Here is a 26314-nt window from a genome sequence, read left to right on the forward strand (position 1 = left end):
GCAAATCTCTCCCTGACTCAGCAGCAGCTCTCCCTACTCTGCCTGTTTCCGGGGTATACTGTGACGAGCCTAGCGTTACCGGGTCTTAAATAGACCCGATGACGCTATGCGGCCAGCCAATCACTGTAATGCCACAACCAACATGGCTACGGCATTACAGTGTGTGCAAGCAACCCCTGCATGTTCATTGGTTCTCTAAAGAGCGCCAAACATGCAGAGCAGGGATCCGAGCTCCCGCCCGAGCAAGCCGGAAATACTACAGAGTAGTGGCGAGCACGTTCGCTCATCACTAAGAGATGAGTAGTTGATAGGTACATGTTAAAGTATATATAGAGATGAATAACTCAGATTAAATAGGTTGATATTTATGCAATAGCTATACAGTTAAGTAGATAGATAAGTATGGAATAAATAGATACTGTATATGATAGATAAAAAGATAGATAGATGATAGATAACAATAAGAAGAGCCTGCACTTCATTAATAGGCAAAAAAGTGTGGACTTTATTAGCCCATGTAGCGATATTTTGGTCCTATCACAGAACCTTTCTCTAGAAAAGGTTATGAGAAAGGTTCAGTGATAGGACAAATGTTGCTACATGGGCTAATAAAGTCCACACTTTTTGCCTATTAATGAAATGCTGACTCTTCTTATCTTTATATATCTAATGAATTATGGGATTGCTAGTCCAAGGGGCTTGCACTGTGAGTTTTTATTTTTTTTTTTGTATTTTGTGTTGCTTCATTTTTCTCCATTTAGATAGATAAATTGATAGATAGATAGATAGATAGATAGATAGATAGATAGATAGATAGATAGACTAAGCAGATAAATAGACAGATATATGATAAATAGATAATAGGTAGGTAGATGAATATATATATACAGGGTGGTCCAAAAGTAGCCAGAAAATAATAATATTTATTTAGATTTCTATATAAAATTATATTTACTAACACAAGCATAACATTGACAATTACATTTTATTCTGAACAATAATACAAAAGCCCTTACATTTTATCAAAGCAGGTGCTCAAACTGTTTTCCATTACAATTTGCACAGCTTTGAAGTCTGCCTCTTACGCTTCGAGAAACTTTTTTGCACAAGTCTCTTTGGCTATTAATTTCTTGAAATGCATCTCTTATGTAATTTTTCAAATTAATGACACTTTTTGGTTTTCGACTATAAACTTTGTCCATGAGTACTCCCCAAAAGAAAAAATCCATTGGGGTCAAGTCTGGTGAACGTGTCGGCCAATCAAGTTGGCCTCTTCTGCCAATCCATTTATTAGGAAATGTTTCATCAAGATACTCGCGGACTACTCTTGAATAATGTGGAGGGGCCCCATCTTGTTGGAAATAAAGGTCATTTGAATTAGGTTGTTACTGTAACTGGGGAACAACTTGATTCATTAGAATTTCGAGATAATTATCTCCTGTGACTGTTCCAGCAAAAAATATTGGTCCTAAAACACCAAAACTTGAAATACCACCTCAAACATTGACACCAGGCTCATTTAGTTGTTGCTCTAATGTTAAATGCATGTTCTCATTATACCAGTAAATACAATTATGTCTGTTAATATGGCCGGATAATTTGAAAGAAGCTTCATCACTCCACATAATGTTATCTAAAATTACTGGATTTTCTTCAATTTCGTTAAGCATAATCTCATTAAATTGCAGCCGCCTGTCTGGATCATCCTCCAATAAACCATGAATTAGATGTGGACGATAAGCTTTCCACCCAATAGATTTCAGGATTCGCATGATAGAAGCTTGTGAAATTCCCAATTCCAAAGAGGCTCTTCTGGTGGACTTTTTTGGACTCTGAACAAATGTTTCAGCAACAAGTTGTTTATTATCTTCTTTACAGACTGTTTTGGGTCGACCAGTTTTTGGAGCATTAAGGATTGAGCCAGTGTCATTGAATTTGTCACGAATGCGGTAAATGGTTTGTCTCTTTGGGGCTTGAGTACCAAATGTTTCAACCCAATTTGCTCTAACGGTTTCAGCATTTTGAGATTTCCAATACTTTGTTAAAATCCATTTTCTTTGATCTGTATTTAAATTATTTTCCATTATGTGTTATCTGAATTATCTGAAAAGAAAACAGATTTGGGGGAGATCTATCTGTGAAAACTAGATCTGTGAAACTGACTCAGTTACCCTTAGCAACCAATCAGATTCCACCTTTCATTTTCCAAAGAGTCTGTGAGGAATGAAAAGTGGAATCTGATTGGTTGCTAATGGCAACTGAGTCAGTTTCACTTTACACCATGTTTCATAAATCTCCCCCTTCATAACCTTATTACACTTTCTGTCCACCTACTTTTGACCCACCCTGTATAGATAGATGCAAGATAGATAGATAGATAGATAGATAGATAGATAATATGATAGATAGATGATAAATATATAGATGATAGACAAATAGATATATGATAGATAGATAGATAGACATAGAACAGATAGATGATAGGTAGGTAGATTGATAGATAGATTGATTGATAGATAGATAGATAGATAGATAGATAGATGATAAATAGATAGATGATAGATAGATAGATAGATAGATAGATAGATAGATAGATAGATAGATAGGTGATAAATAGATAGATGCCCATAATGTCTGTAAAGCGCTGTGGAATTAATGGCGCTATATAAGTGACTAAAATAAATTTAAAAAAAATAGGTAGATAGATATATGGATAGATAGATAGATAGATAGATGGATAGATGATAAATATATAGATGATAGATAAATGATAAATAGATAAATGATAGGTAAGTAGATAGATAGATAGATAGATGATAGAAAGATACATAGAATAGAATAGATACAGTAGCTATGAATGGATAGATAGATATATGATGGATAGATAGATGATAAATAGATAGATGATAGGTAGGTAGATTAATAGATAGGTGATAGATATATGATAGATAGATAGATAGATAGATAGATAGAGGATAAATAGATAGATAGATAGATAGATAGATAATAGATAGACAATAGATAGATGGATAGATAGATGGATAGATAGATAGAGAGATAGAGGATAGATAGATATAGGATAGATAGATAGATAGATAGATAATAGATAGATGATAGATAGATAATAGATAGATAATAGATAGATGATAGATAGATGGATAGATAGAGAGATAGATAGATAGATAGATAGATAGATAACATAGATAGCTAGATAGATAGATGTAGAAGAATAGTCTACTCCATTGTCTTTCCCAGGCTGAGCAGCAGAGCAAGCTTAGTGTTTTATCCCCTAACTAATTGACAGGATATTTTCCTTGCCTTTGTGCTCAGTTTCACCCCTTGCCTGGCAGTGAGTGGGGTGAGTGGCAGGTGACGTCAGAGTGGGTGTGCCAGGAGATGGAGAAGGTGATGCTTGGTACTGTGGGGCTGCAGATAGATGAGCATGCTGCTGGAGGAGCCTCACCAGTCCGCCACTGCAACCACTATGTAAGCTGCTGTGAGAGCAGAAAGTGTGTTCTCTCATTAAGTCACAGCATGGGAACGGGAGGCCACTCCAAGGACTAATTGTCCGGCAGCAGCAGCCCTGCCAAGGATGCCAGGAGCAAACAATCATCAAAGTTCCAGGAGCTGCTACTCTCCTATCTGAATAGCAAGTGGCAGGATTCACTATTCTTCTGCATCGCATTTCTTAATTAGCAGAAGCTGATTCAGCCCCAGAGGGAAAGCCTTAAGTAAAATGAGGAACAGAATAGAACAAAAGCTTTGGATCTGGTCTTAGAAAATGACATTAAAGCCAACACAATTCTACATTCCTGCTTTACTATGTGATCACAGCAATGGTAGCTGGTGTGTAGGAGACAGGACCCCCTCATCCTGAGAGGACGGACTGGATGACATGTGCTGAAAGTACTGGGACCAATTACAAGTTCTGCCCTAAGTGCCAGTGTGATGCTGGATGGAGGGGATGACTCTGCCTGGGACATGTGAGCGCAGCACCACCTGCAGCAGGTAAGCAGAGCATGTGTAAGCACAGCATGTGTGACCAGCACAAGCAGCCTCACTGTCTACAGCACATTGGATGGAAGGATTTGACATGCAGGCATAAGAGACCAGTAACAATCTAAACGCACCTCTTTGTCCTTCTCTGGCACTTTACTATTATATGCAATGTTACAATAATTAATATTACATTGCACTATGGGAAAACACATTGATTATTTTTCAGTGTTTTATAGAATGAATTCATATGTTTATTAAGAAATAGACTGATGGTGACATAGTGGGATAAAGATGGAGATATATATTGAAAGATTGATTGATCCATAAAAGTTAAAGTATATAAAGATAGCTAGAAAGAAGAAAAAAGTCAGATTGAGTTGATCTGGTTAGTTCTCAGCTATTTGGGGTAATCTCTTATTCAGAATAATGTGGTTTCATCTGCAGTCCCATGTGAAACCACAGATAACACAGGGTGATGTAGAAATGACTTGAGGGAAAGTCATCAGCCATCAGCTCTGCAGTATCTGTATATACACTACACACATCCCTGTGTACAAGCTGCATCACCTGCCTGATGGATTCTGTTACCTTCACAATGAAGACATTTGACATACTTGAAAGTAGTAATTCAGCTAAAGTGAAGCAGCTGCCTCATTGGTTAGTGCTTCTTCCACTAATGAAGCAGTGGCTTATTACTACTATTAAGCAGCAGAAGTGCCTGTTACAGTAGTTATGCAATCTTCAGACTTACATATAAAGGAGATTGTTGATCTTCTTTAAACAATTCCTGGGGATATAAGAATAAGGTGACAAATTATTTTGTATGCCTGATCTTCTTCCTAAAATCCATAAGGAACCTGTTCTGTATTGTCAATAACACGATGCAATATCACAATTTTAATATAGATGTATTATTTTTGACAACAATTGGATTACTTTGTGTCCAATCATTTGTATACAATAGACCAAACAATATATAGATGTTGGCTGATTGTTATTGTTCTCATTGATCTCTTGATATAAAACAAAAATTAATTCTGTCTATAGCCAGCTCTCCCTATAGAACTGTCATTCACAGGGAAGGTATCTGCAGGATTTGTTAATGGAGAATTGCTGGGTCATGAGACTAATTCATCATGTTTACATCAAGTGAGGCACTCAACTAAGTAAAATGCTACTGTGTATGTATACTGAAGTAGTGTGACCACAGCTGAATGAACTCCAGACACTTTATCTCAGGAGTAAAGCTTTGCTGTCATCAGGTCCCACGGGGGACTTCCTACAGAGACAAAGAGGTAACAGAGGATCAGCATTATGGAATGACAGTCCCTGAAGGGGAAACATGTGGTCACAATTAGACATGTTCTTTGCTTTGGGCTTTTTTTTAAAGGTAATTACAAATGGATGTAAGTGAAATTTTTACACCATGAAGGACTGATTTATTCTGTAGAATAGTCACATTTTTGTGTCATTTTTTTTTTAGCGTGGGGGGGGGGGTCAGTGAGCTACATCAAAACGAATATAATTTAAGCATGTAATTCTGATGCAGTATGGTGTATAGGGTTAATTAGAATGAAAGTTATTTGCACATATGTTATTCCATTTAATTTATGTGATGAAGCATTTTGCCCCCTCTATCATTCCATTAAATGTTAGAAGGTCTCTCATCCACCCTTATTTATTACTTACTTATATAGATTATATGATCCCGATCATATATATTTTTTAAATGACAGCTGGTTATTATCCCTCAGCAATGCCATATTTTTTCTCATATTCCAAATATTATTCAAGATCTGTTCTGGCACTGTCTTCCTTGCTCTAAAATTGCTGCAAACACTAAAATCGAGAAGTTCTGGCATGATTTCTATTGTTGAAATGATAGATTTAATTTAGTTTTGATAGTGTTTTCTACATTGTATAGTATACATTTTTTATCTAATATAAATTTAGATTGTGTATACATGTCTTTGTGAAACGTATACTGTACATGAACTGTTAACGTAAACCCAATCTAGTTAGTAATAGTGTAAGGACTGGACCTTCATATGATAAAAAGTTAGTTTTCAACAAATATTCCTACCTTTTTATTTGAGCTACATATTGCTCAGAAGTAAACTTTGTTTTTTTTTTAGTGGAGCTATTGGAATGTGATCTGATTAAGGCAAATTAAAGAGAATCTATCAGCAGGGTTCTGCTTTGTAATCTGAGAGCACAATAATGTAGGAGTAGAAACCCTACTTACTGTGCTGTGTTTTGGTGTTTCAATACAATCAGTGTTTTATCAGCAGGAGTTTATCAGTACAGGACAACTGGCCTTGTGCTTCCTAGTCCAAACACACCGCCGGCACTGATTAGCAGATCTCTGTCACTATACATTGTACACAGGAAGCTGTGGAGTGGGAGGATCAACAACTGAGATCTGCTAGAGCAGAGAAAACTGTGAATCTAACAAACATGTTGCACGCAGTAAACTAAGTGATATATTGCTGGAAGCAGAGAAATCTGTCTCTTTCTCCGATAGGACTGATCATTCATTGTCAAAATCCTCAATTCTGGGTTAAATCTTTATTCAGTGAAGACAGATTGTTACATTACTGATAGGAGATGAGAGTTGTTCCTCACAAGATTCTATATCCCGTTTCTACATATAATATTATCAGTTGCAATTATCATCTCCTATCTCGGTAATGTAAAAATTTGTCTTCACTGAATACAGATTTTACCCCGGAATTGAGGATTTTTAAAAATAATGATCCATTCTGTTGGAGAAAGAAGCAGATTTCTCTGCTAAGATATCTTACAAAAGTTGCTTATTTAAATGTGTAAAAGTGATTTATGAAATAAAAATGAAATTGACTGTTACTCTTTAACTCAGCCATTCTTATAATATTACAATTATAATCACACTCAGATATAAAACTGTTCATTTCTCCCTTCTTGCTGTTCATTTCATCGATTTAACAGATCCACATGTTACAGTCTATGATTTTGCTTAACTTAATTGTTTTGTAAACCTTTCTATGTAAGCAATCCCAAATTTATGGTGAAATAATATCTTTCATAGATGCACTCATGTCTAAAACTAAAATGTTAAATGTCTAATAGGCACAAAATGTAAGGTGCTACCCCCTAAATTCTCTATCAGTAGTAAGTGTCAGAAGCAAAATTGATAGCACATTTAAGGCTATGTTCACATGTGTTTTTCCAACTTTTTTTGCTGCATTTTTTTCTGAAAATTTGAAGCTGCATTTTACAGTACCAGCAAATGAGATTTCAGAAATCTCATGCACACACCTTTTTTTTTTCCTGAATGTTTGGTCAAAGAGCTGCGTTTTTGCAAAATGCAGCATGTCACTTCTTTCAGCATTTTTTTCAGCGTTTTTGCATCATTTTTCACCCATTGAAAGCAATGGGTAGTGCAAAAAACATTTTGCTGCGTTCTTGGTGCCAAAACCTGAGAAAGATGAATCAGGTTATATTTTTATGCACTAAGCTTTTTCAGCATCCACAAGAGAGAAATGCACCCTGACAAAAACACAGTAAAAACCGCAGCAAAAACGCATCAAAACCTTTTTTGAGGTTGCTTTTTTAAAGCCAAGAGAGCAGGTTTTGCTAGCTGAAAAAAAAACAGCAAAAGACCAACGTGCGAACATAGCTTAATAGGGTAAAAAGTTTTATTGGCAAATTGTCTGAGTGTCATTGTCCACAAATATGTGCATTGGCTGGAAATACAGTATACCTAAAGATACCAAGATTTTGGAATAGGAATAAGGACTGATGCTATCAGTAACCCAACTCAACCATGAAATATCTCTTTGCACACTGGCAATGGCGCAGCTTACAGTACGGTCCAGAAATATTTTGATTGTAACACAAGTTTTACCATTTTAGCTGGTTACCAAAACATATTCAAGATACAGGTGTATAATCAATATGGGCTTTAAATGCAGACTCTCAGCTTCAATTTGATGATATTCACATCCTAATTGGAGTAAAGGTTTAGGAATTAGAGCTGCCTCTTATTAAAGGGACCAAAGGTAATTGGAGAAAATGGACTGCATGGGCTATTCTCTTGTTATTCCATCATCAATTAGCAGGTGAAAGATCTAGAGCTGATTCCAGGTGTGGCATTTACATTTGCTTTGAACCCAGATCATACGGTCAAAGGATCTCTCAGTGGAAGAGAAACAGACCATCATTAAGCTGAAAATAAGAAGAAATCCATCAGAGAGATAGCAGAAATGTTAGGAGTGGCCAAATCAACAGTTTGGTACATTCTGCAAAAAAAAGAGCTCACTGGTAAACTTGGAACTCAAAAAGGCCTGGACGTCCACAGAAGACAAGAGTGTTGGATGATTGCAGGATGCTTTCCATGGTGAAGAAAAACCCCTTCACAACATTCACCCAAATGAAGAAAACTTTCGAGAAAGTAGCAGTTTCAGTATCTAAGTCTACCATAAAAAAAGACTTCATGAGAGTAAATACAGAGGGTTCACCACAAGGTGAACACCATTAATCAGCCTTAAAAATAGAAAAGCCAGACTAGACTTTGCCAAAAAACATGCAAAGAAGCAAGCACAGTTTTAGAAGCATTCTTTGCACAGATGAAACTAAGATCAACCTGTACTAAAATGATGGGAAGAAGAAAGTATGGCGAAGGCTCATTATCAAAGCACACCACATCCTCTGTAAAACATGGTGGAGGCAGTGTGATGGCATGGGCTTGCATGGTTTCCAGTGGCACTGGGTCACTAGTGTTTATTGATGATGTGACTGTAGACAGAAGCAGCCGGATGAATTCTGAAGTGTGCAGGGCTATACTTTCTGCTCATGTTCAACTAAGTGCAGCAAGGTTGTTTGGACAGCGCAACCCAGGAATTTTTTAAGTTAAAGAAGTGGAATATTCTGCAAGGGCCGAGCCAATCACCAGATCTCAACCCGATAGAGCATGCATTTCACATGCCTAAGGCAAAACTTAAGGCAATAACTGAAGTCAGCCGCGGCAAAGGCGGGCAAAGCATCACAAAGGAGAAAACCCAGCGTGTGGTGATGTACATGGCTTCCAGACTTCATTCAGTCATTGCCTGCAAATGATTCTCTACAAAGTATTAAAAATGAACATTTTATTTGTAGTAAAGTGAATTTGTCCAATTACTTTTGAGCCCCTGAAATGAGGAGGCTTTGTAAAAAAAATGGTTGCAATTCCTAAACGTTTCACAGGATATTTTTGTGTAAAACCTTTAATTAAACCTGAAAGTCTACACTTCAATTGTTTCATTTTAAATAAAAATTAGTGGCAAGCAGAGCCCAAATTATGAAGATTCGGTCACTGTCCAAATATTTCTGGACCTAACTGTAAGTGCCTCTGTCAGTGATTGACTGATACATGTTGTCTTTTGCAAACATTGAACATATGATAAAAAATCCAGTCTCTAAAGATAAACATACCCTCTTAGAACACAGCAAAGCGCACTGGGATAGGTTTTGGATGAGTTAGACTGGAGAGTCAAGGACAAGCAGTCAAGTGCTCAGCATTTATGGAAGGTATCAGATTGACTTCTGACATGTCTTAAACTAAAGAAATAAATAACTGTATCACTCAGAGTAGCTAACCAACGTTTTTTGTTTTTTTTACTAAGTAACATTTTTATAAACATGTCCTACAATCACAACTTTATATGAATAAGGCTCAGATACATAACACCTAAATGTTCTTTAGAATCTCAGTCTAGTTATTTCTGTACACCTATTGATACTATTTAGAGATTATCCTATGAATGGCAGAGTGCCTAAATTCAGTCCACTTCTCAACCTGTTTGCCTGCAATATATATCCAGAGCAAGGCAAAAACCCCTATAAGTAGTGTTGAACAAAAATATTAGCAGTACTCTGATCTAGCAGCCATCTTGCTAGTCATTGGCTGTCAGAACAGAGGCATGCTGACCTCCTCCTACTTGCTGGCATTTTCAGTATATCTATTGATTAGTAGACCCAATGCATGTATCATGCGGCAACGATAAGATCACATCAGACCTACTAATAAGAAGAGGAGCTGGGATTACTGGCAGGTAGGAGAAGGTTCACAGGGCTCTGGTCCAGCGAAATGGGCTACTGATGTAATTGCTCAGCTAGGGTCCCTTTTTGCTCAACTCTTAAGCCTATTTTCCTCATCTTATGGAAATAATTCCTCCCCAATTCCATATATTGCAGAATAAATCAGAATAAATTCATGTATCAAGGGTCTTAAGGAAAACTAAAGTGACTAGAATTGCCTTATGTGACAATCTGGATTTAGGTCTGGACTGTGACTGGGCCATTCATATACATGAATATCCTTTGATCTAAGCCATTTCATTGTAGCTCTGGCAGCATGTTTAGAGTTGTTGACCTGCTGGAAGGTGAACCTAAGCCCCAGCCTTAACTTTTCTACTTCCTCTAACAGGTTTTCTTCCAGAATTGCCCTGTATTTAGCTCTTTCCATTTTCCCATCAACTTTGACCAGATTCCTTGTTCCTGAAAAAGAAAAACATCCACACAGCATGATGCTGCCACCACCATATTTGACGGGGATGGTATTTTCAGGGTGATGTGCAGTGTTCGTTTTTCGCAACATATAGCAATTTGCATTTAGCATAAAAAGTCTAACATTGGTCTTATCTGACCAGAGCACCTTCCACTACATGCTAGCTCTGTCCCCTACATGGCTTTTTGCAAACTGCAAACTGAACTTTCTATGGCTTGCCTTCAGAAATGGCTTTCTTCTTACTACTCTTCCATAAACGCCAGATTTGTGGCGTACATGACTGAATAGGCGTCCTGTGGACAGATTCTCCCACCTGAGCTGTAGATCACTGCAGCTCCTCCAGAGTGACCATGGGCATCTTGGCTGCTTCTCTAATTAGTGCTCTCTTTTCTTGGGATGCCAGTTTAGGTGGACGGCCATGTGGACGGCCATGTCTCAGTAGGTTTGCAGTTGTGCCATATCCTTCCATTTTTGCATGATGGACTGAACACTGCTCCTTGAGATGTTCAGAGCTTGGGCTATTTTTTTATAACTTAACCCTCCTTTACTCTTATCCACAACTTTATCCCTGACCTGTCTCGTGTGTTCCTTGGTATTCATGATGCTGTTTGATCCTTAATGTTCTCATACAAACCTCTGAGGCCTTCACAAAACAGCTGCAGTTATACTGAGAATAAATTACACACAGTTGGACACAATTTACAATTACAATTTTCAATTATGTGTCTTCTGGAGGCAATTGATCACTCAGGTTTTTATTTAAGGGTATCAGACTAAAGGGGGCTGAATACAAATGCACATCACGATTTTCAGATTTATATTTTTAAAATAATTATAAAACATGTATTATTTCATTTATACCTCACGAATGCTTGCTACTTTGTGTTGGTATATCACATAAAAACCCCATTTAATATATTTACGTTTGTGGGTTTGAAATAAAAAATGTGTTCATGGGTGAAGAATACTTTTTTCAAGGTACTGTAGCATTGATGAGACACAGTCACTGGCAAAAATCACAACAATTACATCTAGTAACTCGCAGGTGATGTAATTACAGATTTGAGTTATTCTCGTTTATAATCTTCTCATCTCCTCGTGTTCTCACAGAAGCTTCTGGAACAAACGCCTCTGGACAGTCAGCCAATGACTAAAGCTGTAAGAGTCACATGAGGTTGGGAGGAGCTAAATCCTGTGAGGTAGTTAAGAATTGAGGTGGCAGTTGGTAGTCAGACATTTTGTGAAGAGGAAGCCATTTTGTAGGTGAAGGAGTTTCCTACCCCCCGCTACGCTTCAAAAGGGGGCTAATAAAGTAAGGGTAGCTGACAGCCTTCATATTAGGAAGATTCCTATTGCACTTCTAGGAGGAAAAAGCACAGCGCTGAGGAAGAAATATGCTAATTTAATGAAACAAGTGTTTACAGAGATCTGCCTGTCTTCAGGTATAAGCCAATCTTCAACCGTGAGTGTAAGCCTGTACACCAATTCCCAACTGTTTGTAAATAAGAATTTTCACCATTATCATAAGTAAAGAGACTTTTGTTTAAGTCCTTTTGGCTTCTTCACAATTGGTGCCCAATTGTGCAAACTACTACCACCACCATCATCCTCTACTTAGAGGCAGCTACTGTGCAAACCTTATATTGTGGAATTTCGTGTGTGTGTAATTTGGAAGGGAAGACTCTCATCCTGAAAGAAAGCTTGGCCACTGTGAAGCACATTGTCCACTGCCGGGTGTACAACTCTCTGCCGTACACCACATGAGGTTACCACAAACAAAGTGGCGTCACGAACAGTATTTAACTCCCTGCCCTATATGCATTGAAGATTGAGTTAATATATACTACTGATATTGAAGGAAGTTGAAGAGAAAATTACCTCAGAAAGTGTCAGTCTTTACTGCTGTAAAGAAGATGTCCTGCACCACGGCTGTGGTTGGACTGTACACATCCCAGTGTCTGCCTTATTGGAAATAGTGATCTGATTTGACTGTATTGCCCTGTGATTTAAACTTTGTTTTTCAGGTTATTGCGCAGATATCTTGTATTTGAAGTCGGTGCCCTGCAGGGTTTTGTTTGTGGTAACCTCATGTGGTGTAGGGCAGAGGGTTGTACTCCCAGCAGTGTATAATGTGCCTCACAGTGGCCAAGCTTTCTGTCAGGATGAGAGTCTTTCCTTCTCAAATTACACACACGTGAAATTCCACAATATAAGGTTTGCACAGTAAGCAGAGGATGTTGGTGATGGCAGTAGTTTGTGCAACTGGACCCCAATCATGGAGAAGTCATAAGAACTTAAACAGAAGTCTCTTTACTTATGATAATGGCGCAAATTCTTATTTACAAACAGTTGGGAATTGGTGTACAGGCTTACACTCACGGTTGAAGATTGTCTTATACCTGCAGACAGGCAGATCTCTGTAAACACTTGTCTCATTAAATCAGCGCTGTGCTTTGCTTCTGCCCTGAAGTAATTTTTCCTCCTAGAGGTGCAATAGGAATCTTCCTAATATGAAGGCTGTCAGCTTCCCTTACTTTATTAGCCCCCTTTTGAAGCAAAACGGGGGGTAGGAAACTCCTTCACCTACAAAATGGCTTCCTCTTCACAAAATGTCTGACCACTAACTACCACCTCAATTGTTAACTACCTGACAGGATTTAGCTCCTCCCAACCTCATGTGACTCTTACAGCTGCAGTCATTGGCTGACTGTCCAGAGGCGTTTGTTCCAGAAGCTTCTGTACCCTAAACAGAGCTGGGTCACACGATCAAGCCTATGAGAGGAAGATTAACCCTTTTTGTGCTACCTGTCAGCAGGTCTCACAATGTATTTACAATGTACAGTTTACACAAAAATCACAGCATTTATATGAAGCTACATACTCATTGAGCTATAGCAGTACTATAAGTGCTCATCACCTTGCATATGTGCAGAATTGGCAGCATTAACATAATAACAATCATTTTTTATTTATCGAACAACAACCGTACGCATTTTTTTTTACAACTAAGGAAAACAGTATATCTGGGAGGTGTAAAATTGTGAAAACTGAAAAAAATAAAAACTTATAATGATAGAAAAAGTCCTCTGCTCATTGAAGCCTACAGCCTAAAGATGGGAAGAGTATATAGGGGATTCTGAACAAATCCCTTTATTCTCCAAGCAGATAAGCTTACTCCATTCTCCAAATAAGAAACACAAAATTGCTCAGGAGAGGCCAGTGTTTGGGGAATCATTAGAGATAAGAGTATGGGCACACTCTGACAGTCCATCTTCTAAAGACAGAGCATATGCATGATCAGTTTTAATTTTGCTTTTGCTGTTATTTTTGCACATATAGCACTCATGATCAGTAAGGTCAAGTATGTTATTTAAGAACCGACCCAGAGAAATAGACCATTGTCGGAGGGGATTGTTTCCAGTGTCAGCTCCAAATGGGATTGTCTTCTATTGGAGTGTGTCAGCATTATGGGCCAATGAAGAATCTTATGGAAGGCTTGTCAGACTCTGGCTGCGTAAAAAATGAATCAAACCAGATTGTACACCACTTATGAAGATCTAGAAATGGTAGTGAAGTCATGGACATTAGAATTAGAGCTATGGCTGACCAAAGATATTTTGATCAGCCTGGCAGGAATTGGCAATGATCTGAATTCTTACCAACTGCATAAAAAGGATGGATGTCTTGAGAAAGAAAGAATGAATATGATTTCTAATCTGTGACACAGATGGTAAAAACAGTTTTTATGTTTTTTTCATAACCTGCATGATATAACGGCATAAAAGCGAGCCCCATTTTTGCTTTACACTTCTCTAAGGATATCTTATTTCAGCTTGATATAGTGTCAACGTTTATGACCCTGTCCATCGCAACTGATTTACACGACCCTGTTTATCTTGATGTTAGGCTTGCCTAGATAAGGTCTTTCTATGTTTCTATATATGTCTCACTTGTTTCTGTCACACATAGCCCTCATTTTTACACAAAGAAATTTACATTTCTACATTAACATTCTTCCATACCTTTCACAGCTCTTGCTGAATAAGCTGATTTGCTAGATGTAATTTTACACCAATATGTTTTTTCCTGCAGCATTATACAGTCCACACTATATTTTCTGCCATGTAAGCAATTAGGAAACAGGCTAAAATACTGACAATTAAAACTTCCTTTCTAAAAAGCTTCATTGTGAATCTATCAAACTGTGTAATACCGCTCAATCCAAGATAACAGTCATGACGGTTTGTCCAGTTTACAAGGTATATGAAATTATTTCTTTCATGTACGTTATTTATAAAATATATGGTATTGCAGAATTATTCCTAGAATAGGCTTTAACGACTGCTTGGTCAGCTATTTGATGAAACCAGCACCCATTTGTAATCATTTTGATTTGGTTCTCAGTTGTTGCCATGTTTGTTTTACAGAGATGCATAATATAGAGCAAGTGAGCCTAATTCCAATGATGTATCACTTAGATGTAGTGTGTAGCAGAGCTCAGAAAGCTAACCCCGCACATACTCTCACACTACAGCTTTCTAAGTCTGTTATCTATTGAGAGTGAGCGGCTCATCAGAGGTGGTGGTATGGTCAGACTACTTGGCACAAGGGAGCTAGTCTGGACAATAATAATCTAGCGATAAAACCTTCATTGTTAGTAAACAACAGTACACAGCCTAATAAGTGAAATGTCACTGAAATCTGTGTCTCAGCTGCTACTGTGGCGCCTCTGAGGGTTCAGTCGCCACAGGGGTACTGCACCTCAAATAGAGGTGTGGTATCTCCTCTTCCAGGTAAGGATGGAGCATCACCAAGGACCCCACTTCACACTCAACACTACACCACTCCTGTCCTGTAGGGGGCCTAAATGCACCAGGGTGCTGCCCCAGCCCGGGATAGAGGAGATGGGGGGAACCAAAGATAGGGGGAACCAAGTAGTGGGTGAGGGTGGAGGAAACACTTAACAGAGCACTTATAGCAACATATAAAATAAACGGCCATCTTGAGTTCAAGGTCCTTTGATTGTGGTCTTCTGTCAGGGTCCAGCAAGAGTCTGTAGCTGGCTGAAGATTCACGGTCCTCGCTCTCTGGCCTAGAGATGAGGAGCGGGTCTGAGTTAACCAGTGTCTCTGCCCGGTCAGGGTCCCGTTCTAAGAAGGCCTTGGAGGGGAGCAGAGGAGTTAGGCTCCACAGGCAAAAGGATCCCAGGGGGATACGGATGGAGCAGAGTCGCCACCTGTATTCTTCACTCTGGCCTAGCCAGAGGGATTCCTGCTGCAAGAGGGGTGACCGGTCCTTGATATCTGACTGTGTACTTCACGTCACTGTTGGAAAAGTCCGGCGGCTTAGTGGATCCCAGGGAGGGACACAAGCGGGAGGAGAAGGAAAAAGAGAGGGAGAAGGAGAGGAACACACCGACGGGGTCTTGACAGGTGCTCCTGATCTACCTGTGAAGTGCTGAACCCCTTCCTGGTGGCCGCAGCGCGCCACGAGAAGCAGAGAGAAGCTTTGCAGCTGCTACTTCACTAAAGTGAGTAAAACCTGGATGACTTCATTTACCGTGCGGCACTGCACCCACCATCCCTCCACTCAGTTCATCTAACACTGCCCTGAGGCCTACTCCGAATGTGGGGAGTAGTACCAAGCAAGCTGCCAGAATATCAGCCTCAGAGGACTGTTTCGGCACTGGTGGACCCCACCAGAAACCACAGGTGGCGTAGTCGAATAACCACTCATCAACAAGCCCATTATTTCATGTAACAGCCCTGGGCACGGACCGGGTCACGGCCACGACGACACCCTGCACCACTGCCCTACATTGGCCCGGCACCGAGGACCCCACCGCTCAGGGAGGGTGTCACACTACCTCATGCTGTTCTCAGATTACAAACCTGTTGATAGATTCCCTTTAAATTGTCTTGTACTGTGAGTCTGCCGGTCAATATATCACATATTATGGCAGGCAGTAAGCTAATATACTTTATCACCTTATGATCCGTACCAGTTGAGATGCATTTATATAGGGGTACAAAACAAGTTTTCAATGGCTCCTCTGGCCACATAAGAGAACACCAGTACCAATAAGGATGAGTGATAGTTGGGGGGCCTGTTACTGATTTTACATTGAGGTCCCAGAGCTTTAAAAGGGTTGTCTGGTCTAAAATTGAAGACTACATCACCACCAGTCCAGGCTCAGAAACTGGCGAATCCTCACAACGCACAGTGCGCACGCTGGGGTTATTCAAAAGTCTGCAGTCACACAGAGTGACTGCAGACTTTTCATTTTAGACCAGACAACCCCTTTAAGCTATTTTTCTCAAGATGTATAATGTAAGATCACCAGCTTCTAAAAAAAAACAAAAAAGTTTACTTTCTGATACTGTGTCATGAGATACAAGGGTGTCAATTAGTGGGTAAATGCTTTGATGTGAATTGCAGCCTGTCAATGGTTTTGCATGTTGTGTTATTATGTTGAAATTGTTTTGTAAGATTTTTTTTAACAATAAAAAAGGTGACGGTGGATATATCTGGTGTTAGGATTTAAGACATGATTAGCCCAATGGTGCAAATGTCTCTTCTGGGTCTTCTTACAATAACTAAAAATAGTGTTGTCAATAAGTGAATTATCACAAGCACACATACAAACATAAAAAAAAATAAAAACGGACATTAATTGGTAAGCTAGATTCAAAATATATTCCAGACACTTCCAATTTCAATGAACACTTTTAGGTTGTATAAGAAGATAGATATGACAAATCACACAACACTTTACAGGTTCTGTAAATTGCATTGCATTGCCTTTTGAGTATTAATACTTATGCATCACTGCTGCTTTCTTCGATTGAACTTAGCAGATACCTGGAATCAAATATAATTAATTATAATCAATGATAGACCTTCCTAAAGTCCCCCAAACACATTAGACTAACGTCAGCTGAATCCACTGATGTTTTCAGGCTCAGTCAACATTCTAATGTGTAGTATGAGGGCCTCCAGATCGAGTCTAGCCAAGTGTTCCTGTGTATGGGGAACTCGGAAGAGATAGCTATCAGCTGAACGAATCTTTGACTGACAGCAATCTATTGTGCTTGGGGCCATAAATAGGTCATATATTAGATTTAAGAAGATATCATTAGCAGGACAAAAGAGTAATTGCTATTAATGTTTCATGGTAAACCACAAAATTTTAATCTTTACTATGTTAATAAAATTTTATTTAATTTTGTACTGCATGTACTGTATATCCTATTGTTACTATAGTAACTGCAATTTTCAGTTGAGTAAAATAGTATCTACTACGTAATATCATAGATATTGTTTATTCTGTGGTCTATACGCCAATTTCTGGTACTAAAAATAAGAAGCTAAAATGATAAACCTTTCCTTATCGATGGCAGGAGAGATTCTTTTGGGCCACAATAAGGCAAAGGTCTTTAACCTAATAACAAAGAAGGTGCATCAAATTATGACCCTTGGTTTTGGGGTTTAATCCCACACCATTGTTAATTTATTACCGGGAAATAAAGGTCAAGTGCCTGCAAAAAAGCAGGAGCAGGTTGAGTTTCTAGCTGTCAGGCATACCTGGGGACCCTAAGGAGAAGACAGAAGTGGTTTAACACAGCTTCTGTTTTTATTGTGTAGAAGCTGCCTCTGTTTACTAAACAATAAAAACCATTGAACCTGACTATCACATGATCGCCGGGTGTCTGCCTGGCATAGCATAGCCAGCATCCTAGCAGACCTAGATCGGTGTTTCCAGTGACTTCTGTAACTAAAGTTCTTATGCATGCCCCAGTTAGAGTGGAGAAAATCATTGAGGGGGTGGTGAAAGCGATCAGCCCAGGACTGAACCTCCGTAATATGCTAGAAATGAAGAGTCAGTTGACCTTGCAACAGCTGAAGATGATCTTAAAAGGGCACTATAAAGAAGAGAGTACTTCGGAATTGTTCCACTGACTCATTAACCTCTCACACAAAAATAATGAATCACCCCAAAGTTTCTTGTTCAGAGCAATTGAACTGAAGGATAGACTGTTGTTTCCATCCAGAGATGTAGAAGCAGAGGAGAAGTTTGATGCCAGATTAGTGCAGAAAAAGTTCTTGAGATCATTGGGAATGGGGTTAATCAGCAAAGACATCAAGTTGCAGCTGAAACAGTACCTGGAAGGTCCTGGCATTCTGGACGAAGTCCTAATTGAAAAAATGAATGAGTCAACTAGTTTGGAGTCAGAGAGCGAACAGAAGTTAAAGAAAGGCTCTGCTTCTAAAATCACCAAAATGAGTCAGCTGAAGTTTCTAGACCCCTGGTGGCCAGTCCGAAGATCATCATGGAGACCCTCCAGTGCCACCTCCGAGAGAGAACCTTAAGTCACCAACAAAAGAGAGGACCGCCAGTGCTGACTGGGAGGAAGTAATAGGAGAATGCGGGGCGACTGGTAACCACGACACGGAGGAGGCCCCAGAAGCAAATCCAAGTCTCACCAAACCCCAGACCGATGCATGAGGTAAAACGGCTGTGTCAGTACTATCCCCAAGTGCGTTCCTGTCTACAACAGCTGCAAGAGAGAAAGGGGCATCAGTTACTTAATGCCCAGTGCGGAGGTCAAACAATGTACTCCTGGGAGGAGGATTCCTCGGTCAGTAAAGATAGCCTCATCAGCCTAATTGGTGAAAGGTGCTCTATACCGTGCCAGCTAGGTGGACTCCTGATAAAAGCACTGTGGGACACAGGAGCCCAAGCGAGCCTTTTAAATGAAGAATGGAGAAGGAGCTACCTGCCACATACCTGCCTTTGGTCGCTAAAAGAACTCTTAGGACCAGTGGAACTCCACGGCAAAGCTGTCAACCAGACCGAAATCCCTTTCATAGGCTGGGTGGAAGTGACTTTCCAACTGAAGGCCACGAAGAACAGCAACACCATTGAGCTTTTGGTACCTTTTCTCGTGACCGGTGATCAGAACGATCCTATCCTGGGTTATAATGTAATCAGTGAGGTCATCAAGAAACACAAGTCAGGGACACTGGTGGTGGATGCAATTGCCACATCACTTGCCATACCCAACGCCATGGCAGAAAATGTGATTAATAGAGTAAAGAAAGCACAGTTCTACAGTGGACCTAAAAGAAGTCAAGGTAGGCTGGTGTCCAACCATCATCTGTGCAAACCACACCTCACCCACACCATTTGGAGTCCAGGTAGAACAGGGAAGAAAAGTTCAGAAAAGACTGTTTGTGCCAAAAGGATCCTCAGAACTTCCGGAAGGCCTAATTCAAGGTGAGACTGTGCTTACGATTCCTACTGGTGGGTTTGCTCAAGTGACAGTACCAGTGATGAATACTACGAAACACGAAATTAGACTGGATCCAAAGACTGTGTTAGGTCACATTGAAGCTGTTCAAACGGTGTACCCAGCCAGTGTGAGACCCGCCCAGGGGTCTACCGTGAATTCAGTCTCCCTACCAAGGAACAGGAGTTGCCCAGGGGAGGAAAGTGCACGACCCACCTCAGGGTCCTGGGATTCCCCAGTATCCCTGGAATACTTGTGTGCTGAAGATATAGCGATAGCAAAACAGATGCTGAGAGAAGAGTGTCATGCATGCTCTAAAGATGACTCTGATATAGACTGTATCCCATCGTTGCAATTGAAAATCAATTTGAAAGACACGACCCCAGTAACCAGAAGTTACATGTCTGTGCCGACACCATTACACCGTGAAGTGAAAGAGTATTTACAATATCTAATCAACAGAGGTTGGGTCCAAAAGTCAAAGTCATCTTATTCCTCTCCTATTGTTTGTGTTAGGAAGAAGGACGGTACGTTGAGACTCTGCTGTGATTACTGGGAACTAAACTGAAAGTCAGTACCTGATCGGCACCCAATACCAAAGATTCGAAATATGCTGGATAGCCTATCAGGAGGTACCTGGTTCTCTGTCCTCGATCAGGGTAAAGCACACCATCAAGGGTTTGTTGAAGAGTCCAGTAGACAATTGACAGCATTCATCACACCGTGGGGGTTATATGAGTGGATCCACATACTGTTTGGGCTCAGTTCAGCTCCAGCAGAATTTCAGAGGAGCATGGAGACCTGTTTGGAAGGATTGAGGGACGATATCTGCCAGCCGTACTTGGATGACAATGTGGTACACAGCAAAACCTTCTGGGAGCATGTTGAACACGTGAGGACCGTATTACAGTGATATTAACAACACGGAGTTAAGTTGACCCCAAAGAAGTGTAAACTGTTCAAATGGCAAGTCCGATTTCTAGGGAAAATTGTGTCCGGAGAAGGATATACCATAGACCCAGCAGAAATCGCACCGATACTGGACTTAAAAGACAAATGGCCCTCTACTGTCGGGGAGTTGAGGCAGATTTTAGGATTCCTCTCCTACTATCGTACTTATGTTTGGAACTTCTCCAGGATTGCCGCCCCACTATACCTCCTCTTGGGGGGGGGGACAGAGTCATCAACACCCACGGAGAAAAAGAAGAACGCCGGTAGGACCGAGCTTAAAATAAACAATGCCATTTCGTCCCAACAACCCATTCTCTGGACAGCAGACCACCAGGAGGTGTTTTAACAACTAGTAGACCACCTGGTAAAACCACCTATCTTGGGATATCCTGATTTCAACTTACCATTTGTTCTTCATTGTGACGCTTCTCAAGTTGGACTGGGAGCTGCCCTGTATCAGCATCAAGAAGGAAAATTGAGAGTCATCGGTTGTGGTTCTAGAATGTTGACAGACGCCGAAAAAAATTGCCATCTACATTCCGGAAAAATGGAGTTCCTGGCATTGAAATGGGCAATCTATGAATGATTTAGAGATTATCTCTACTACAGCAAAGAGTTTGAGGTTTACACTGACAACAACCCTTTGACCTATGTCCTCACTACAGCCAAACTGAATGCAACAGGTCAGAGATGGGTCGCTGAACTAGCTGACTTCAATTTCAGCATCAAGTACAGGCCAGGAAAATGCAATGCTGATGCTGACAGATTGTCGAGAATACCACTAGAGCCTGAGGTGTTCATGCAAGAATGCTCAGAAGAAGTCAGTCTGGAAGCAATTGAGAACACTGCCCAAGCAGTGCAAGCTTATCAAGAGGAAGATGATGGAAACCATCATAAAAGCAAGAGAACAAGATCACCCCCTATCCATTCAACAACTACCAAAAGGAAAAATCCGTAGAGCACGGGAAGATCAGATAATTGGTAGAATACTACTTTATGTGAACCAAAATCAGTTTCCAAGTAAATGGGAGAGAGATAATGAGTCACCAGCAGTATCTGATTTAGTTAAAGAATGGACAAAGCTCTACCTTAGTTCATCCTCAGGAGAGTGAACTAAGACCGGAGGCTCCAGAGTTTGTACCCAGGAGTACAGATAAAGTCCAATTCAGATCTGATGATCGAACACTGGTCACTGGAGAGACCGATTGACATTCAGGAGAAGCGGAATTACCAGACCGTTTGGAACCAGGCGATTCCAGAGAAGTACAGGAACTTACAGAGGCAGTTCCAGGAGCATCTAAGGAAGCACGGGAAATGAGTGTGGCGGAAGAAACTCCTGTGATCAAAGAACCCGTGGTATCTGAGGAACAACCCACCAGGAGGATGTCTACTCGAGAAGTGAGGAGGCCCATGCTGCTGACGTATGAGACACTTGATGAACCGAGTCAAATGCCAAGGACTGTCGACTGGAAACAGGTATCTCTGCCAACGGACCAGGTAAGCCCACTGGAGTGGTATTCACCACCGAGAGGCAGTATGGAAGATGTTGCCTGGTGTAAAGACTTGTTTTCATGCTTTGATTTTCCTTAAAAGACTTTGTAGAATCAAAGAACTGTTAAGGCCTAGTGAGATAGAGAGCTGGTTGAAGACGTACGAAAAGCTCCAGCTGAAGACATGCTGATTGTGCTAATTGTGTTAATTGTTTATTTCTTACAGGAGTACTACAAGAAAAAGGTTGTAGAATAGGTTGTTATAAATGTTATGCAATATGTATATAAAGTTACTCAACTTTCACCACTGTCTCAGAATTGGTCAGATTGACCAATTAAGGCGAATGTCGAGGACAACATTCAAAAAGGAGGGAAGAGTATGACCTGCAGAAGTAGTGCTGTTGCTTCAAAAGCATCCAGCAACTGTTACAAATAACACAAGCACAGGAGACAGGAAGTTTTGTGCTTCAGAAGCATCCAGAAACTAGAGGGGTTAACACAGTCACAGGAGACAGGGAGTGTTTTAGCAGAGCCCCAGAAGGATTGTGGGGAACTTGTTATTGTAGTCTGGCTGAAGCCGAAGAGAAAGGTGGTGTGTTATCTGGATCTGACTGAAGGCAACTGAACAGGATTCAGATCAGGAGAGAAACTAAACACAGGCCAGATAAACTCCCTGAACTAACAGTGCAGAGTATTGTCAGGCAGGAAGATAAGGACTGGAAGGAATTGTGTAACAGGGATCATCTCCCTCATCAACCCCCCCCTCCATCTTCATGCAGGATAAAGAATGCTGTATACTATTGTTACCTTGTGAAGAAAAAGCCTGTGGTATGTATGCATAGAAGTGTGCTGCTAAGAGATCTAATCTGTGCTGAATTATGCTACTGAAGAGACTGTAATACTGTGCCTTGTGAAGAAACTACTGTATTGTTACTGGAGCCGGTTGCTCAAGAAACTCAGACTGTACTGTAATGAAAATTGTTGTTGTAATATCCCTGAATTGCACTGGCCTTCAGATGGAAGGTGGTATGTGGTGGTGGAATATACAGTTATATGAAAAAGTTTGGGCACCCCTATTAATCTTAAGCTTAATGTTTTATAAAAATTGGTGTTTTTGCAACAGCTATTTCAGTTTGATATATGTAATAACTGTTGGACACAGTAATGTTTCTGCCTTGAAATGAGGTTAATTGTACTAACAGAAAATGTGCAATCTGCATTCAAACAAAATTTGACAGGTGCATAAGTATGGGCACCTCACCAGAAAAGTGACATTAATATTTAGTAGATCCTCCTTTTGCAAAAATAACAGCCTCTAGTCGCTTCCTGTAGCTTTTAATGAGTTCCTGGATCCTGGATGAATGTATTTTTGACCATTCCTCTTTACAAAACAATTCCAGTTCAGTTAAGTTTGATGGTCGCCGAGCATGGACAGCCCTCTTCAAATGATCCCACAGATGTTCAATGATATTCAGGTCTGGGGACTGGGATGGCCATTCCAGAACATTGTAATTGTTCCTCTGCATGAATGCCTGAGTAGATTTGGAGCGGTGTTTTGGATCATTGTCTTGCTGAAAGATCCATCCCCTGCGTAACTTCAACTTTATCACTGATTCTTGAACATTATTGTCAAGAATCTGCTGATACTGAGTGGAATCCATGCGTCCCTCAACTTTAACAAGATTCCTGGTGCCGGCATTGGCCACACAGCCCCAAAGCATGATGGAACCTCCACCAAATTTTACTGTGGGTAGCAAGTGTTTTTCTTGGAATGCTGTGTTTTTTTGCCGCCATGCATAACGCCTTTTTGTATGACCAAACAACTCAATCTTGGTTTCGTCAGTCCACAGGACCTTCTTCCAAAAAGAAATTGGCTTCTCCAAATGTGCTTTTGCATACCTCAGCCGATTCTGTTTGTGGCGTGCTTGCAGAAACGGCTTCTTTCACATCACTCTCCCATACAGCTTCTCCTTGTGCAAAGTGCGTTGTATAGTTGACCGATGCACAGTGACACCATCTGCAGCAAGTTGATGCTGCAGCTCTCTGGAGGTGGTCTGAGGATTGTCCTTGACTGATCTCGCCATTCTTCTTCTCTGCCTTTCTGATGTTTTTCTTGGCCTGCCACTTCTGGCCTTAACAAGAACTGTCCCTGTGTTCTTCCATTTCCTTAATATGTTCCTCACAGTGGAAACTAACAGGTTAAATCTCTGAGACAGCTTTTTGTATCCTTCCCCTGAACAACTATGTTGAATAATCTTTGTTTTCAGATCATTTGACAGTTGTTTTGAGGAGCCCATGATGCCACTCTTCAGAGGAGATTCTAACAGGAGAATAACTTGCAAGTGGCCACTTTAAGTAGCTTTTCTCATGATTACATACACCTGGCTACGAAGTTCAAAGCTCAATGAGGTTACAAAACCAAAAAAAGTGCTTTAGTAAGTCAGTAAAAAGTAGGTAGGAGTATTTAAAAAAAGAAAATGATAAGGGTGCCCATACTTATGCACCTGTCAAATTTTGTTTGAATGCAGATTGCATATTTTCTGTTAGAACAATAAACCTCATTTCAAGGCAGAAACATTACTGTGTCCAATAGTTATTACATATATCAAACTGAAATAGCTGTTGCAAAAACACCAATTTTAAGAAAACATTAAGCTTAAGATTAATAGGGGTGCCCAAACTTTTTCATATAACTGTAGGTATATAAATATAGTAGCTATAGCCAAAACACAAAAACCTGAATTTTTCCATTTTATATTGACAACTCTTATACTGACTTTCAACCTGGCTACTGAGAACAAATACTCCAGATACTACTGTTATGCTCCCTTCTATTTGGATTCTTGGAAAGCTTCTTTTTCATTCTGTATGCAGTGGAGAAATAAAAAATATCTGCAAATGTATATCTAGTGTTATATTATAACTTTTTTTTAGATAACGGAGCTTTTCCTAGATAGGATACAATTTACAATTTTACCAAACATTTAGCGACAGTCGGTATTAGGTATGTGCAGAATTCAGCTTCTGCCTTTAGTTAAGGAATTGAAACACAAAGGTTGTACAACTTTCCATTATGCAGTAATTAAGCTTTCAATCAGCTTATTACATGTACACATTCTGGAAATACTGAATGATGAGTAGTCAGTGTGTGACTGCTGTGGCTCTGACCCCTGAGACCCACACAATCAGCAAGTGACTGAGTCTGATTTACTGTACCAGGTGCAGCTGCATGTACCGATGTATTGAAATAACATTGATAGGGCTTCTAAACGTTCCATTTCAGGTGTTGGATGTCTAATTAACATTTATGGCTTAATCTAGGGATACAAATTAGTATGCAGTAAATGTGGATTTTTTTAGGCAGTTTTTTTTAGCCAAACTCAACCTAGATTAAAAAAAGAAAGTACCGTAAGTTATAATGAAAAGACTTCTCATCTCTTTTGTATGCACTCCTGTGTTTGACTCAAAAAACTGCTTCAAAAGCTTCCACTAAAATATAATGGATCCCGTTTAAGGGTAGACAAATAATTTATAATCCTGTAAAACCTTTTTTAACTTCATTAAATGAGAAAACTCACTTAAGACCCTTTTTCAGAAACTTATTTTTAAACACCATAAGTTTCAAGTAATTTTCAGAAGTTTTTTTTTACAAGCCGAAAAAACCCACTAAAACCCCAAAGACAAAAATACTGTGTATGAAGATTTTCCACTTCACAGGATAGGTGATAACTACATTATATGAACATGATTCTAGATGATTCTATCCCTGGGACCGTTACCAATTTCTAGGAGGGTAGATCTGAGCCTTTGTGTTGGAATTGATTGAATGGAGTGGTGGTCACACAAGCACACTAATACCCTACTCAGTGTATTTGTGCCTGATAAAGACACCCAAGTACAGCATTAGATAAAATACAAGAGTGCATTTGGGTCTTATCCAAATATAAATGAAACAAGATAAAGTAAGATATGCTCACCTTACAAGGTTGTGTAAGACACAACCAAGAAACCCAGTTGCTGCAGCTTCCATAAAAAGTATCATGATTGAAATTGCCAGG

The 26314-nt window shown here is 39.8% G+C and overlaps 1 protein-coding gene across 5 annotated transcripts in view; it reads left to right on the plus strand.

Annotated features, from left to right (window-relative positions):
• Nucleotides 1-3366: 3366 nt before the first annotated feature.
• Nucleotides 3367-26314, plus strand: part of GRM3 (glutamate metabotropic receptor 3) — a 438101-nt gene continuing 415153 nt past the window's right edge. For 3 of the 5 annotated variants that reach the window (XM_073652341.1, XM_073652342.1, XM_073652343.1), the window contains exon 1: nucleotides 3367-4008. The gene's annotated coding sequence lies outside the window, so the exon portion shown is untranslated. The remainder of the gene's footprint in view (nucleotides 4009-26314) is intronic. The other 2 variants (XM_073652340.1, XM_073652339.1) reach the window with 2 other exon arrangements.

This window comes from Phyllobates terribilis, unplaced genomic scaffold (assembly GCF_046119375.1).
Source record: "Phyllobates terribilis strain yellow unplaced genomic scaffold, ASM4611937v1 Scaffold_11__3_contigs__length_659146591, whole genome shotgun sequence".
NCBI classification, from domain to species: Eukaryota; Metazoa; Chordata; class Amphibia; order Anura; family Dendrobatidae; genus Phyllobates; species Phyllobates terribilis.